A 14366-nucleotide genomic window follows, 5' to 3' on the forward strand; every position below is an offset into this window, starting at 1 on the left:
TGACAAAACTATCATCAGAAAAAAAAATGTCGACTAGCTTATTCCAAAATAGGGTCCAATTCCCTTCCTTTGTAATCTGTAATTGTTAATTCAAAACTTGGCATTGGAAGCTCCTCAGGTTCTCCATTTATTTCTGCTTGTGTAACCAAGACTTCCCCTTGTGATCCAAACTGCTCAATGTGATCTTTAGTGAGCTGCTCCTCTTCAATTCTCAAGGGGGTCTGTGAGGGTGAGTATTCCTCAATATGAGGATCCTCTTCACTTATTATCTTTCTCCTCTTTAGAGAGGGTTCAAAAGGCCTCTCCTCCACAACTGCACTAGTGGAGGCCATTATTTATTTTCCTTTGTCTATAGAGGCCCCTGTATTTTGAATAAGAGTGTACCCTAGCCTTTTCTGGATAGTTTATTGACTTGCCCCTATATTGAGAGTAAAACCCAATCTTCTCATTGCTTCCCTGGCCTTATCTAGGTAAAATCTAATAAAGAATTGTTTCTTTTCATTCATTGCCTCTATTATTTTAGGAAAAGTATTCATAAGTTTTCTTATCTTATCTACATTTGTGACTACATCATCCAAAGGACTATAATCTGGATCAAAATAATGAATGAAATCCAAAATTTTAGAGAAGACTCTGCACTTTTCTTTCCTTGTCTCCTACTCTTGCAAGGAATACTCATTCCTTATTATATCTTCTGGAAAGTAAAATTAATGTTCAATTTGTCCAAGCTTAATTCTACACCTCAAGGTCATGTTGAAAAATCCCTCTGAATCAAAAAAATGCCTTTGACAAATAGCCATCTTGTAGGGATCTAAAATTTTGTGCAAAGAGTTCCAACCCCCTTTTGTGATTACAAAATGATGGGCTATTGTGCAAGTGGGGAAAATTGACCCTCTTGATCTTTTCAGCAAAAATGTTTCCTCTACTCCTCCCAATTGCCATAAAACTCAGCTACTCCTACCTTCAAAGGCACCTGGTAGGATAATACATGAGGGCTCCCCCTAAAACTATAAATTCTAAAAATAGTAGAAATCAAGTAAGGAATAATATCTCCCCAATTATGTGAAACTTTCAGATTATGGGGGGTATCCATAGGCCTTATGAGACCCATCAGTGCTTTGGGGATTCTGGGATTGTCACTTAATAAGAGGCATCTAAACTTGGAAGTGAAATACCTGTCAAACCTGACAAAACTAGCATTCTCTGCATCCCACGCCATATCTGCACTCCACAACTAGACTGGCAATGCTTCCCCATTCTCCTCTCTATTTAATTTCATTTCTTTACCAAAATATGAAACTCCCTTAAATAAAAACATATGCATCAACAATGAGTAATGACCAAAATTTTTTTCTATCTTGCTCTTAGCAATCCCAATTAACCCATTATGAATTTTCTCAGCCAAATAAGAAGCAAAATAAAAAATGATGTCCACACCAAAAGATGAGATCTGAACAACCATATAAATAAAATCCATAGGCATAAATTCTTCTTCGTTTCTCCTAAACACTGTACACAAGGTCCTATATATCTCTATAGCCTTGGAATTGAAATATGCCCTTTTGAAGGGTTCCCTAGAGGCTGCTGTTATCACTAGAAGAGTTCCAATTTTACCTATATGTGCCTTCAATGCACCTTTTCTAATGATGTCCTTTTTGGACATGTACTCCTTTTCTAGTCCTTCCAAATCAATGGGCACATGGTAATCAGTGGTAGGCCCTAAGCCAAAAACTTCCCTAATCTCAACTGGGCTGATTGTAATTAAGACCTGGCCATCAGTTCTTCTTACAACCCTAATGACATGGTCATAGTTTTTGGCCACGACTTCAAGAAGATCATAGTCCATGAACACACTAGGAACCACCAATTTCCCTAGATCAAAGTTCTAGATATTGGCATGTGGGGCAAAAAGGTTCCTCTCTGAAAACCATTTTCTAAGAAATTCTAGACTAGTTTGAGTGGTATTGGCATCCTTGACCCAAGTACCCTTGTCGTATAATCTATCTGCCATCCTCAACCTTGCATTTAATATTGTAAGCTTTTTGACTCGCACAATTTCAGTGGTGGAATTGGGAAGTAGCTCAAGTAAATTATCGTAGACATTCCTATCCAAGTAATTCACTTGACTAGAGAATCCCTTCTTTGGAGGCATTCTAAATTGTAATTTGTAGAATTAAGATACTATAGTGACTATAGTGTAAAAACTTACCTGACTTTTTTCTTATTTCTCTTTGTAACTTCGCAATGTCTTCGCGAACACTGGGAATTTGCTTACACATTCTTGTTCAGCTCGCAACTTTCTCAGTAATGGATTTTTCTCAGAAAACTTTGCAATCTTTTTTTGTGTAGGATGGACCTAAGAAAATCTTCTGTATTATATTCTTCTTTCCTTCACACACAAAGCCTTTGAGATTCATAAATGCATAGAGTGGCAAACAATAGTGTGGAATCATCTTTCCTTTTGAATTTGCGCCGTTGATTTATAAAAAATCCTACGATTTAGGGATAAAAATGAAGCTGACTCATCTTTCATCTTAACATGCTGGAAGTCAAACCAATGAAGCATGTCCACCTGTATCTTTCCTTCGCTACTAGAATTCAGTTTGGACCCACCAAAGATTGGGGACACGTGTCATCAAGTTACTACCTCGCTATACATAACTCTTGAGCATCTCGCTATAGCAAAGTAGGTGGGGCCATTGATCTTGTATTGATCATGTGGAAGACATTTTAATACAACACTTAAGAGAAAATAGGTGGGGCCCCCATTGTTGGGCCCATTTGCCGTTGCATCAAAAGCCATGACTGTTAGTGAACATGGAACACCACATAATTAACCACCTGTGGGCAGGGGAGCGCATCGCATCACCCAAAAATCTCCCCCTCGACGTGCATACTAGGTGCTTATGCGGGTCGGGAAGGTACCGGGGAGAGTTGAACCCATGACTAGGCCAAAACCAAGCTCTGATACCAATTGTTAGGCCCATTTGCCATTGCACCAAAAGCCATGACTGTTAGTGAACATGGAACACCACATAATTAACCACCTGTGGGCAGGGGAGCACGTCGCATCACCCAACACCCATTTGCTACTTCGCTATACATAAACATCATGCAATTCTTCATGGCCAGGTAGCGATGGCCATAGATTTGAACTTGATCAGATGGCATGGAAACTACATGTACTTCTTTGTATGTTGTGGGTCCGATATTTGCTATGTCACATAGAGTAAAAATTGTGTATCTTTCCATAGTGAGAGATAGCGAGAGCCGTAGATCCCATCTTGATCTGATTATCAGAATACCTCATGTGTTTTATAAATGGGTATGGGTCCAGGATATTGATGATGTGAGAAATCCTGCATCACTAACATAATGAAACCATAATTTAATCCTAATCACCTGTCCACAGTGCTTGAGGTCCCACCATGTGGGATTTCACGGCAACTCACTATGTTGCTAATGACGAGATGCCTATATTTTTTTGATAGCGAAGTAGCGAGCTCCAACATCTCAACAAAACTCAGCGCTATAAAATAAATGCAAGTCAAGTCATCAACACCCTTATTAAACACTTCTTGCAATAAGAGTTATTACTTGTCATGCCACTTGGAAAAGTTTACAGTTACATGGAAATTTGATTTCTTTTGCCTGCCTTCTACTAAGTTCCTACTTGTTCTGACAATACTGACAAAGGGCACATGACTGAAAACTTCAGATGCAACATACTTCTTGACCACCGTATCTCCATTTTGCAGCACCATTTTGTTTTTTTGCGTCATTCAATACCTCGCTATACATAAGAAGTGTGCAACTCACCATGGTGAAGTAACAAATGCTGTAGATCTCACCAAGATCGGATGGGGAGAGATAACAACTTGGGGACATGGGAATTTTTTATGAAAATAGAATATTCATGAAAGTTCAAAAATACTTCACGCCCAAGCTTTCAAAAGGAATGAGGCATAGGGTTTGCAAATTTTTCAAAAGGGAAAACAAAAATTTGGAAGACTAAACTAGAAACTCTATTCACCAATGATGGACTGAATCTGATTTTCTCACCAAAGCAAGGGAGATTTCATTTGACGAAAAATCAGACCAATAGTGGCTCTTCCTGGGGATGGTAGACTACTTGAGTCTATGCAAGAAATCAAAATCTTTGGGAGAGCAGACCACAAAATATTGCAACAATTACAAACTCATCAGAAAACACAAGACCAAACAAAAAAAAAAGGAAAAACCACTATATAGGGATATTCATGTGGATTTTCAATATATACATAATGTACAAGAACACAAGGAAACCTAAAACTAATGTTCATGGAAAAAAAAATACCTTAAGAAAAGTATCTCTTTAAGAACTATCCATGAACTAGCAGTTGTAGAATATTGTCTGATAAATCCTTGATGATATAAGAATCTTCTCGCCATGAACTTTCAATTAAATATGGACCTAGCCAGATAAGATCAAACTTACCATGTTTTCCTTTATCCTCTATTCTGGCATTCCACATTAGGACGAAATCTCCATCTTGAAATTTTTTTCTTATTGTCCTTTTTTCATATAGTGCCTTGATTTGTAACTGCAACTTTTTGTTTCTAACTGATGCCTCCTTTCTTATTTCTGCTATCCCTAGATGCTCATCAAGTCTTTCTTTCATATCATCTATAATATCCTCATCATATAATTGGATATAATTTTAGAGTCCCATTAAGCTATTCTAAGGCATCCTTGTCTGAAATCCATATACTAGATCAAAAGGAGCTACTCCAATGGCCTTCTTTACAGTCACTATGTTAGCCTATATTACAAGTTGTAACTTAGAGTCCCATGCCTTCTTTTTATCATCTAAGGTCCTCTTAATGAATTTTAACAAGCTCTTATTTGTGGATTCAGCGTGTCCATTCACTTGCGGATGATATGGGGATGATGTTGATCTGGTTATTCCATGTTTGTCATAGAACTTTATAAATTCCTCAGACCTAAAACACATGGAATTATTTGTCACAATTCTCTGAGGGCAACCAAATATGGAAATAACATTACTTAGAAAGAAATTATTGACAAATTTACTTGTTGCATTTATTGTAGGGATAGCTTCTACCCACTTTGTAAAGTAGTTAGTAGCACCTAAAATCCATGAATAGCTAGGACTAGATTTAGGAGAAATCTCACCCATGAAATCCATACCCCACTGCTAAAATGGTGCTTGCACCTCAACTAGCTTTAAAGGAGTATTACCTAACAATTTAAGTTTTCCAGAAAACCTTTGACAAGAGTCACATTTCTTAACCATGATTTGAGCATCCTTGAATAGGGATGGCCACCAAAATCTAGCTCTCATTACCTAGTTCCAATTTTACCTATATGTGCCTTCAATGTAGCTTGTTTAATGATGTCCTTTTCGGACATGTACTCCTTTTCTAGTCCTTCCAAATCAATTGGCACATGGTAATTAGTGATAGGCCCTAAGCCAAAAACTTCCTTAATCTCATTTGGGTTGACTATAATTAAGACCTGACCATCAGTTCTTCTTACAACCCTAATGACTTGGTCATAGTTTTTGGCCACAGCTTCAAGAAGATCATAGTCCATGAACACACTAGGAACCACCAATTTTCCTAGATCAAAGTTCCAGATATTGGTGTGTGGGGCAAAAAGGTTCCCCTCTGAAAACCATTTTCTAAACAATTCTAGACTAGTTTGAGTGGTACTGGGATCCTTGATCCAATTACCCTTGTTGTATAATCTATCTGCTATCCTCAACCTAGGGTTTAATGTTGTAAACTTTTTGACTTGCATAGTTTTAGTGGTGGAATTAGGAAGCAGCTCAAGTAAATCATCATGGACATTCCTATCCAAGTAATTCACTTGACCAGAGAATCCCTTCTTTGGAGGCATTCTGAATTGTAATTTTAAGAATTAAGATACTATAGTGACTATAGTGTAAACACTTACCTGAATCTTTACTTATTTCTCTATGTAACTCTGCAATGTCTTTACGAACACTGGGAATTTGCTTACATGTTCTTGTTCAGCTCACAACTTTCTTAGTAATGGCTTCTACTCAAAAAACTTTGCAATCTTTGTTCACATAGGATGGACCTAAGAAAATCTTTTGTATTATACTCTATTTTCCTTCGCACACAAAGCCTTTAAGATTCATAAATGCACAGAGTGGCAAACAATAGTGTGGCATCATCTTTCCTTTTGAATTTGCACTGTTGATTTATAAAAAATCCTACGATTCAGGGATAAAAATGAAGCCAAATCATCTTTCCTCTTAACATGTTGGAAGTCAAACCAATGAAGCATGTCCACCTGTATCTTTCCTTCAATGCCGGTGTTTCAGTTTTGACCCACTAAAAACTGGGGACACGTGTCATCAAGTCGATACCTCGCTATACATAACTCTTGAGCATCTTGCTATAGTGAAGTAGTGACAACCATTGATCTTGTATTGATCGTGTGGAAGACATTTTAATACAACAGTTAAGAGAAAATAGGTGGGGCCCCCATTCGCTACTTTGCTATACATAAACATCATGCAATTCTTCATGGCCAGGTAGTGACCGCTGTAGATTTGAACTTGATTAGATGGCATGAAAACTGCATGTACTTATTTGTATGTGGTGGGTCCCATATTCACTATGTCGAATAGAGTAAAAATCACATATCTTTCCATAGCAAGATAGCCATAGCGGTAGATCCCATCTTGATCTGACGATTAGAATACCTCATGTGTTTTATAAATGGGTGTGGGTCCAAGATATTGATGATGTGAGAAATCCTACATCACTAGCATAATGAAACCATACTTTAATCCTAATCACCCTTCCATGTTGCTTGAGGTCCCACCATGTGCCATTTGATGACAACTCGCTATGTCGCTAACAACGAGATACCTAGATTTTTTCATAGCAAAGTAGCGAGCTTCAACATCTCAACAAAACTTAGTGCCGTAAAATAAAGGCAAGTCAAGTCATCAACATCCTTATTAAATACTTCTGGAAATAACAATTATTACTCATCATGCCACTTGGAAAAGTTTACAGTCACCTGGAAATTTGATTTCTTCTACTCGCCTTCTACTGGGTTCCTACTTGTTCTGACAATACTAACAAAGGGCATGTGACTAAAAAATTCGAATGAAACATACTTCCTGACTACCGTATCTCCATTTCATGGAACCATTTTTTATTTTTGCAACATTCACTACCTTTCTATACATAAGAAGTGTGCAACTCACCATGGTGAAGTAACGAATGCCATAGATCTGACCAAGATTGGATGGGGAGAGATAACAGCTTGGGGGCACAGGAATTTTTTATGAAAATAGAATATTTGCAAAAGTTCAAAAAGACTTCGCACCCAAGATTTCAAAAGGAATGAGGCACAGGGTTTGTAAATTTTTCAAAAGGGCAAACAAAAATCTTGAAGACTAAACCAGAAGCTCTATTCACAAATGATGGATTGAATCTGATTTTCTCATTGAGGCAAGGGAGATTTCATTCTACAAAAAATTAGACCAACATATGGGGGAGAAATTTAGATGATCAGAGTCATCAAGGAATCTTGGTAATTGACATTGAATAGTGCCTTTGGACACTTGAGCTAATTGAAGATTTGGAGCTAATGACTGACATAATGAATCCTTTATCATTGTTTTCAATAGGGGAGAACTATAAATGAAAAATATCTCCTATGAATGGGGGAGAAGTGTCTCCTATGTATGGGGGAGAAGTATTATAATGGGGGAGAGTGATTGATGTCACTAAAAAGAAACATTGATAGGGGAGAAGCTATGAATAATTGATTTCCATTAATGAAAAAATGAGAGTTGTTCCTGATAGTTGGAGTAAGAATAATTGATGTTGATCCTACAAAAGAGGAAGCACAGATAGAGCAATTTTATGAGTTTTAGATTTGATTGATGAAGAGGATTTTAAAAGGAGAGAACAACAACAACAATAGAATTTGATTTGGTATTCTTGGAACTTAGATGTTTTTCATCTATGTTTCCATCAATGCAAAAGGGGGAGATTGTTAACATGAATGTTGATGGTATTCCATTTCTAGAACACTTGGGGAGATTGTTAGCATGATTGACATGCTTCATTCATGACTGCATTTGTCATTGATGTCAACATAGCATTATTTTTGTAAAGACTAGTAGAGTAGTAGATAGAGAATGAGGTCATATAGATTGTGTATTGATGATTAGGTCAAGTGCATTTTAAGATGTGCTTTACACTATACCCTGATGACATGGATAAGTGTGCATATAGAGAGTCAAATACATGTAGAAGATATGATTGATTTACAGAAGATAGTAAGTTGACAGAGTATCTGATAAGTGGTTTTGATGATTGATTTATATCTCTTAATTGAGATAGAATCACAGCTTAGAATATTTAGACAATGATAGTAGATATACTGATGATAACATTAGTGACTGTGCAAGGTTTGAGGTCACACCTATAGAACGTTGTAAGAACTATGAGCTGAAAATGATTTGTAATTATGAAAATATGTAATGTTTTCTAATATCTTAATGAGGTCATATTATAATAAATTGGGAAATCCTCAAGGTTGAATCAAGGAATTATTTTGAGGATAAGGTATAAAGGAAGTTTATTCTCCTTTTGATGAAATTTTAATTTGATAAGTGAAGTGTGAATTGTGCAAGTGGTATGTGAAGTTGGTAAATGTGTGTAAGCGATCCAAGGGATTATTTTGATATGAAGTTGGTGATCTATTATTGAGATCAAGAGAGGATATGTCCAATGAGAGGATATAGAAAGAGCTATACATTTCTATTATTCTACAAGGAATACTATAGAGACCAGTTGGATAGTGATTTTGGTAGTCTTGCCCCTCAAGATGTTTGGACAGTGGGTCCATCTTCCTTCTACAACTCCTAATAGGGTTGGAACAACTCCTAACATGGTTGGAATCTCCTAACATGGATTCAAATTATCCTAATAGGGACTGATATGTGCTAAATGAATTTCATTGGATCCTAACAAAGTCCATTCTCTAACAAGGAACATTTATATTAGTACATCATTTTGTGGGTACCATCCCCATTGGAGCTTTCCCTTTGATCAAGGGTTTTCCTAGTTAACATATTTGGTGTTATTGTGTATGTGTATCTTCTTATGGTTGTTGATTATATTATTCACATGCTTAAATATTAATAAGGTTGATAAATGTTTTAATAGTTGGATTACTAATTCATCCCCTCCCACCCCACCTTCTCAGTTATCTTGGTGGACTTTACTTCCTAACAATTATGGTACATAAAAGATATTGTTGTTATCTCCTTCTTCTGAAAGCCTGGTAATGGAAAATGTAATGGTTAGCTCATTTGAAAAAATTGGAATTTATCATGTACATTGAATTCATTAGGAAATGTGTTCAATATTTGGATTATGATATTTTCTTTACAAGTACAACTTTTTATGTGAATAATGTTATTATGATTATGATTTAAAGGAAGGTTTTGTTTAGGTAAATCAAATCTAACTACTTTAAGGAAATGAATCTAGGAACTTAATTATTAGGGAACCTATTGGGACAAGTGATTATTAAAAATATGAATTGAAAAAAATACTACTAAACTTAGTAGACTTAAAAGTAGTCTTGTCGAGCTCCCTAATAGGGCATTATAGTTTATCTATTTGATTCTGTATTTCTGATAAAGTGTAGATAACTTTATTAATTATATTTTAGGAGAAGGTATAATTTTTTACCAATTACCTTTACCTATTAAATTATTTGTCTAACTCCTTAGTAGCGATTCTTTCTTTATAATAGTTTTCCAACAATGACAAACATAATGCCAAAATTATCATCAATAACCAACGTATGATTTCCAAGTCAGCATATAAATATATCACAAAACTCATTCACCCCCTTCCCTCCAAATGAGAGGATATAGAAAGAGCTATAAATTTCTATTATTCTACAAGGAATAAGATAGAGACTGGTTGGATAGTGAGTTTGGTAGTCTTGCCCCTCAAGATGTTTGGACAGCTGGTCCATCTTCCTTCTACAACTCCTAACAAGGTTGAAACAAATCCTAACATGGTTGGAGTCTCCTAACATGGATTCAAATTCTACTAATAGGGACTGATATGTACTAAATGTATTTCATTGGATCCTAACAAAGTCCATCTTCTAACAAGGAACATTTATATTAGAACATCATTTTGTGGGTACCATCCCCATTAGGGTTTTCCCTTTCATCAAGGGTTTCCCTAGTTAACATATCTGGTGTTATTGTGTATGTGTATTTTCTTATGGTTTTTGATTATATTTTTCACATGCTTAAAGATTAATAAGGTTGATGAATGTTTTAATAGTTGGGTAACAAATTCACCCCCTCCCACCCCACCTTCTCAATTATCTTGGTGGACTTCACTTCCTAACAATTATGGTACATAAAAGATATTGTTGTTATCTCCTCCTTTTGAAAGCCTAGTAATGGAAAATGTAATGGTTAGCTCATTTGGAAAAAATGGAATTTATCATGTACATTGAATTCATTAGGAAATGTGTTCAATATTTGGATTATGATCTTTTCTTTACAAATACAAATTTTTATGTGAATATTGTTATTATGATTATGATTTAAAGGAAGGTTTTGTTTAGGTAAATCAAATCTAACTACTTTAAGGAAATGAATCTAGGAACTTACTTATTAGGAAACCTATTGGGACAAGTGATTATTAACAATATGAAATGAAAAAAATGCTACTAAACTTAGTAGACTCAAAAGTAGTCTTGTTGAGTTCCCTAACATGGCATTATAGTTTACCTGTTTGATTCCTTGTTTCTGATAAAGTGTAGACAACTTGATTACTTATATTTTAGGAGAAGCTATAATTTTTTTACCTATTACCTTTACCTATTAAACTATTTGTCTAACTCCTCAATAGTGATTCTTTCTTTATAATAGTTTTTCAACAATGACAAACACAATGCCAAAATCATCATCAATAACCAATGTATGATTTCCAAGTTAGCATATAAATATATCAATAACCAATGTATGTTTAATTGATCATATCTGCATGATGCCTTTTGTTTGAGGTGATAGTATATTTTATGATGATATCTGGTTATTTGGTATTTGGACATATCCTCTTATTATGTCTATATGTTGGATTTAATGCTATGGTTATTTACTTCATTCTTGCTTTGTGATGCTTTATGAGAAAGTTAGTGATGTAAATGGATTATTTCAATATAATTAAATAAATGGTAAATTTAGGTTATTTAATGCATTTATCACTTTTTCTATATTATTATATGATTTTGTACTTGATCATGTGGTGTAGTGCATAGGATTTATGTCCTTGGTAGTGACACATCAAGTTAGTGATTTAGCTATTCATATCTAGCCAATGTCATCCTTGTATAGTCGATGTACCCTATTTAATTATTTAAACTAAATCCTCTAGTGATTTAATAAATCTAGACTCATTTTCATTATGTGATTAGACCTATGAATGTGTCTACGCATTTAGAGGTCTGCATTTCTCACAAAAGTTAGTAAAAAATTCTATAATTTTGGTTTAAGAGAATTTTGGGTTTTATCTTATTTAATTTAATTCCTAACAACTTTTTCATAGTTGAATTCCAATTACTTGGAATAGCCTTTTTTTTTTGGGTGGATTTAGGGTTTAACTAGGTGACATGGTTATTTACCCTAATCCATTATTCCCTCAAAAACTAAATAAGTATCCAAAAAGAAATTTTATTCCTCACTTCTCACTTTTTCAAATAGAAAATTGAGAGCAAATTCTAGATCCTCTTCAAGAGGAAATATTGTCTTGTTCGTCATGGGAGCTATGGGCATGGGATCATTGCGAGATTCATCTCATTGGATCTAGCTTAGGGAGACCTTATATTTCCACAAATTTTGGTAGTTTTCATAAGGTTTTTATTTTATTGCTCTTTTTTCTATATTTTCCCTTTTGGTTGTGAGGTAAGGCTCTTTTGTTTTATGTTTCAGCTTCATTTGTGCTTCCATTTTTGGTAGCCATTTTTTAGGAGGTTGAGAACTAGTGCTCCATTTTTTTTTTGTGTTGGAAATAAAATAGGTAAGTAATCTCTAAGGTGGGGGTGAATCAACACTTAAAACTTTCAACCTCAAAATCATTCACCACACATCCATCTCACAATCTATGCATATAAACTAAAATACCAATTTAGCATATACAATCGTAGCATGAAAGTAAAATATTAACACATGTATGATGCAAGATATTTGCTTACCCAAAAACCCTCCAAGGAGAAGGTAAAAATGGAGTGGGGTTGACACTCAAAAATCTTCACTACTATAGTAATAAAGTGTATCCAATGAAGGTTACAATGTTTTGATCATAAAACATGATATACCCTATGAAAAATCTGCCTTGTTAAAGGCTTACAACATTGTTATATCTTACCATGTTAAAGTATTTTAACACCCTATTAAATGTGTGCCTAGTAAAAGGACTTTAACTTACAATAAAGTAAGCACCTTGTTAAAGGATTTACAATAGGTTGTCAAGACTACTCTATTAAGAGATTTAACTAATTCACTTGTTAGAATGTCTCAACATTGATTCTTTAGTTATCACTCTATTGCTTGATGTTAGATCACCTATTTTTAGATGTGTACTTGATCCTTTTTTATCAGATGTATCTTTGTTGTCTTTAAATTCCTTTCCTTTGTTCTCCTCTAATTGATTATGCAATGTTACTCAAATTATAATTCCTTTGTCACCATGAATGCTTTATTTTTGTATGTAAACTTATCTCCTTTCTCCTTACAAATTCATAAAAAATTAGGGTTTGTCCTCCTTAAGAAGACCTAGGTGAGTTAGGGTTGTAGACACCTAAAAATCCTTTAGAAAATAAAGTATTTTTATTTTCTGAAAAATTCCTGATGACATCATCATTTATTAATTAATTATTTAATTAATTAATTAATTAATTTTTATACCATTAAATCCCTTTATCTTAATTAAAAATATTTAATTAAGGAATCCCTCCCAAAAATGTTTAAATCTTATTTAAACATTATTTCCTTATTTATTAATTATTTAATTAATAAATTGACCAAAAATCCTAAAATAAATAAAAAATTTATTTTTTTCCCAAAAGTTGGCCAATTTCCTTATGACCAATAACCTCTTCCAAAATCTTCTAATCCTTCTTTAATTTTGATTAAAGGCTAATCCCATCATTTCCTACCCCTAATCCCAACTCAAAATATTTAATTAAGATTAAATATTAATCCTCATGTTTATTAAAAAAGTTTTAATAAATATCTCCTCAACCCAAACCCTTGAAATAAATAAAACTTTATTTATTTCCTAAAAATCTAATTTATCCTCATCCTAAGAAGTTCTAGACTCTTCTAGAAAGTCTTCATCCTCATCCTAGAAAATTCTAGACTATTCTAGAAAGTCTTTATCCTCATCCAAAATCTAGACTCTTCTAGAAGATGTCTTTAAACCTAATCCTAATCCCCTCCTAACCTTGTCACATTCCCTAAACATGGGTTAAGACTTACTAACCCAAGCCAAAGCTAACAAATATCTCCTCCTTCACCCACCCTCATTAAATGCCATCCACTTGCCTATCCCTAAGCTAATCCTAAACCATCCTAATCCATCCTCTAATCATTTGCACAAGCCTAAGAAAGCTTAAAACCTTCCTAATCAAGTCCAAGTCGAATTTGCTCTCATCACCCTCAAAATATCTCAACCATAAAACTTTATGAAGTCCACTAGGTCATAAATGACTCTTACAAGCCCTTTTATTGCTCTTACAAGTCATTATGAGGGTCTTTATGAAGATTTTATCCCTTGAGCCTCCTTTGTTGACTCATCCTTCCCCTTTCCTCCATCCTCTCACCATTTGACATGTGTCACTCCTTGATTGGCTATAAGGAAGCACAATCCATGTGCTCTCCTCTCATGCAATCTAAGCCTTCCATAAGCTTTTTCCCATCCTTGCATCTTAGCCCTCAATCCCTCAAGCCTCTTGCCTATAAATTGGATCCTTCCCCTTTACAAAAGAACAAAATCCATGAAGTAAAGTTATAATGCTATTTTGAGAGCCAAATCCATTCTAAAGCCATCTATCCACACCAAAAGTCCACAATCATCCATTGAAGCCTTTGGAAGCATATTGAGCATAAATCCTATCCATTTAGATAAAGCTACTCAACAAGAGAGCTTCTTATTGAGAGATTTCATTAATGGCTCATATTCTCAATTAAGAGCTCATCTTATTCTATCTTGAAGTTTATGAATTTTGTTTAGTTTTTAGAAGCTTTATTTAAATTTGGTTTCTATTAGCATAC

This window comes from Cupressus sempervirens, chromosome 3, assembly GCF_028749045.1.
Source record: "Cupressus sempervirens isolate cs-2001-9-10 chromosome 3, ASM2874904v1, whole genome shotgun sequence".
Taxonomy (NCBI): Eukaryota; Viridiplantae; Streptophyta; class Pinopsida; order Cupressales; family Cupressaceae; genus Cupressus; species Cupressus sempervirens.